This window comes from Marmota monax, unplaced genomic scaffold (assembly GCF_021218885.2).
Source record: "Marmota monax isolate L192 unplaced genomic scaffold, Marmota_monax_Labrador192_F-V1.1 WCK01_AAM20220418_F8-fsc00137, whole genome shotgun sequence".
Lineage (NCBI taxonomy): Eukaryota > Metazoa > Chordata > Mammalia > Rodentia > Sciuridae > Marmota > Marmota monax.
Window position 1 is genome coordinate 4,797,888 of NW_026692854.1, and position 4,219 is coordinate 4,802,106.

General features: G+C 39.6%; 1 non-coding gene across 1 annotated transcript; it reads right to left on the minus strand.

The window, feature by feature from the left end:
* Positions 1-219: 219 nt before the first annotated feature.
* On the minus strand, positions 220-294 carry Trnav-aac (transfer RNA valine (anticodon AAC)). Its single transcript has one exon. It is a non-coding gene; the product is annotated as a tRNA-Val (tRNA).
* Positions 295-4,219: the final 3,925 nt, after the last annotated feature.

Below are 4,219 nucleotides of genomic sequence, written 5' to 3' on the forward strand. Positions count from 1 at the left end.
CCCCTGGTGTCAGCCTATGGCCCTGTGTGTGTGGGGTGGGGTGAGGTGTGGTGGGGAGAGGGGTTCTAAATACATTACTATGATATGCCAAGAAGTGGACCTGGAGACAAGAGCAGCAGATTCACATTGGTTTTCTGTTTGTTTGTTTTGTTTTGTTTTAACCTCAGGATGCTTTTTCACACTTAAAACTTTGTTGGGATTCCAAAGAGCTTTTGGTTATGTTGGTGCTGGGGATTGAACTCAGGGCCTCGTGCATGTTAGGCAAGTGCTCTACCACTGAGCTACATACCCAGCCCTGATATATATATATTTTTTAATAGAACATAAAACTGAGAAGTTTCAAAAATATTTACATATAAATTCATCTTAAAATATCAATATAGTTGATCAATCTCATTTTGGGAAGGGGTAGAATAATGGTTACCAGAGTTGGGAAGGGCAGGTTTACTGGAGGGCAATGAAGAGTATATAGCTAATGGGCATAGTGGTACAGGTGGATTGTTGGAGGGATAACTTCTTCTTTATTTGTTGTCTTTAGGTATACATGACAGTAGGGTGTATTTTGACATATTTTATATATAATATATATATATATATATATATATATATATATATATCAATCCAATCCAATTAGGGTCCCATTCTTGTGGTTGTACATGATGCAGAGTTTCACTGGTCATATATTCATACATAAACATAGGAAAGTTATGTCCAAGTCATTCTACTATCTTTCCCATTCCCATCCTCCTCTTCCCTTCATTCCCCTTTGTCTAATCCAATGGACTTCTATACTTCGCCTCCCTACCCTCCCTTGTTATGGAGGGATAACTTCTAATGTTTTGTAGCACAGTAGGCTAACTATGGTTGACAAGAATTAACTGTATATTTCAAAATATCTAGTAGAGAAGATTTTGAATGTTCCCCACACAAAGAAATGATAAATGTTTGAAGTGATGGATATGTCAGTTACCCTGGTCTAATCATTACAAATTATATTCATGTATTAAAATATAACACTGTACTCCATAAATATGTACAATTATTATGCATCAATTAAAATTTTTAACAAATGAACCCATTACATGTTAACATAAACAACCTATTTTCTTTTTAAAAATCCCAATGTTTTCTGAAACACTTTCCTCCCAAATTTAGAAGAATAGCTTTACTTAATATTTTTGCAAATGCCTGGTTTAATAGAAGAAAACTAGATTCTTATTTTTTTTTTTCCTACATTCAGTGTTTTGAGTCATCACACGTGTGGCTTCTGGAAAATTTGACTGTGTGCTTGCAACAGATCAAGAGTGAGAAAGGCAAACTCTGTGTTAGCATTATGAGAATGTCTTGGTCTTGCAAGTCTGGAAGGGGCTCAGACTTCACTTTGAGAACTTCCTGCTTGAAGCTCAGGCACTGACTGTACAGGGAGATCTCAGGATACACCGGGAAGGAAAGCTGCCCTTGCCAGTCTGGGCATCTGTGGGAAGAACATAGCAAGAGTGATCTGGGAGAGGCAGGGGTAGGTACAGTGGGGATGAAGTGGATCTGTGGCCGATGGCTGTGGGACAGACCTCATGAGACCAAATGCCAGGTGATGTCCCTGTCACATCCCTGGGCTTCTTGGCATCTTCAGGAGCTGGTAAGCTGGGGCTTGGCCAGCAATTCCCAGGCAGTCAAGATTTACTGCTGGAGGACAGTGACAGACCTGTGTGTGGATTCCCCTGCCTCCTCTGGCAGGAGGCCTCTTAGATTCCACTTCTCCATGTGCCCAGTTGCCCTCTGGGAGAAAAGAAGTGTGTGTAGAAGAAATTAGGCAGGTTGGATATTTATGTAAAACAAGTCTAGGTTGCCTACAAGAGAAATGCAAGTGGGTAAATGAACAGGAAATAATGGATTGAACTACTAAATGTAATTTTTGTTTGTTTTTTAACTACCCAACATTTTGAGAACTTATAGAATGAGAGGAGATAGAGAAAACAGACAATCCCCCACTCACAATGGTTCAATTTATGATTTTTAACTTAATGAGGAAGTAAAATTGATGTGCATTCAGAAGAAACTGTACTATGAATTTTGACACTTGATCTTTCCAGGGCCAGTGAAATGTGGTATGACATTCTCTCATGATGCTGGGCAGCATCATAAGGGGAAATAGACAGCACTCTACAGTGTACTGTATGATGTTTGGTAGGTTATGTGTATTAGTTGCACTTTCACCTTCCCCTATTTGCAAGCTTCTGTAGGTTTACCAGAGTGCCATACCATTGTACATTAAGGAACAGCTCCGTAAAGGTGCTATATTCTCTTCATATTTGAGTGAAATGTGCTTAAGCTAGTAACTGCACAACAGGTCAAAATAAACCCACAAAGCCCGTAAGAGGAAAAAGACATGGCACTCCTTTCTCTATTACCATCACCTCTTCCTATGTCTCCATGTTCAAAATATTTCACCTCTCGTTAGCCCCCCACATGATCCTCATGTATAACACCTTTTGTACACAGAGCCTGCAAAGTTTGATGGTCTGTTGACTTTTCACCAAACTTTCTGAGTTGCTAATAACTAGATCATTCAATTTTGCAGTATCTATGTGGGTATGTATAATTTTAAGAGTAGTTCTATTTGAATTCTTCAAAATTTTATGTGTCTTAAGACTATGGCCATGAAGTTATTATAGATGAAATAAGAAGTTTGGGTTTTTTTCCATGTTAGTCTTCTTACTTCATTAATTTTCTGTATGCAATGCTTGCATAATCTGCTGTGATACATGCTGTACCCTTGTTCTCTCTGCTTGTGAGGGGAACTTCTTAGGGATAGAGCAATGGGCTTCCTCACTCAATGGTTCCTTTGCACACTGGTTTTCACCCATGTGGTGCCCCAGCTGGATGTCAGGAAGAGGGTGAGAAGGGAGGCTGGCTCCCTGTTGCGGAGTGGCAGAGGGATGGCTGCCTACCCTAGTCTAAGGTCTGTAGTTGCTACACTCTCCCTGTGTCTTCCCTACATGCCATCTACAGCTTTGTAAATAGTATGTTGAATGTTCCTCTCATTGTGCAGTAAGCCTTCCGTACCCACCAGGACCATGGCTAGAGTTCCCAGATGTCTTCAGTATATCTAACCAGTTTTCCCAGGAGTAATAACGCCCCTCTCATTTATAAGGTTGCACCTAGAACCCAGAATCTGCAATGATTTGTAAGTAAAAGGTACCATTTGATTCTTAAATCTGGAATTTGTACAATGAACAACATAAAACCAGAGAAATAGGAATCCCTAGACCAAATTTGGGGGCTTGTGTTTGTTCAAGTTCTTTCCTCCCTCTCTTTCGTCTTTTTTTTCTCTCTCTCTCCCTTTCTCCCTTCTTTCCTTCCCAAACATGAATTTCAACCTGGCAAACTACATTCCAACAATCCTGGGTAGACTGGCAATAATAAAAGAGCTTTGAGACAGTTAATTTCATAGAAAAACTTCTCTCTCTCTCTTTCTCCTCTCTCTCAGACCAAGACCAAGACAGGGCTTTTAAGACAGTTCTTTCTTATCTGGGATGATGGCGGTGCAGTGGCTGCAGTTTTTCAAAGGTCAAGCCGAATACATGGTGGAAAGCTGATGAAAATAGGTCTTGAGTTAAATGTGGGTACAACTAGTGTCATAGAACAGTAATTGAGAAGAATGGGGTTTTGGCTAGGAGCCTCTGAAGTTTACGGTCAGTTAAAGACAGTGAAATCTGCTCAGGAGAATTCTGAGTTTGATTTGGCTTACAGCAGAGAAAGCATCAAATCAAGTTCATCATCCCTTAAATAAAGAGCAAGCACTAGATCTGAGGCTAATATTATAACTGAGACTGTGTAAAAGCTATCTTGAATATTACATGAAGATGGCTGTCAAGATAACTGCGTATTCAATAGCACATCAAGAACTTTCTTATTGACAGGATAAAACCCTGGGACCGAAGCCGATGCTGGTGTGAGATGCTGCTTTGCATGTGCTTGGAATGATTCTGCCAAATGCATTGCACTTTGCATTGTATTTTATAAAGAAATTCTTATTTTTCTTAGAAAGTGCAGCAAAAAACGGTCAAAATATAGAAGCTTAACATATACTGCCTCTGGATGGGAACACTGAATACCTAAAATAAAGATCTCATCTACAGAGACTATTTCACTGCCAATAATTTAGTCAGTCACCAAATTCTCTAAGGGTTGCTTTTCTGTAGTTATTGAAAAGTGTACA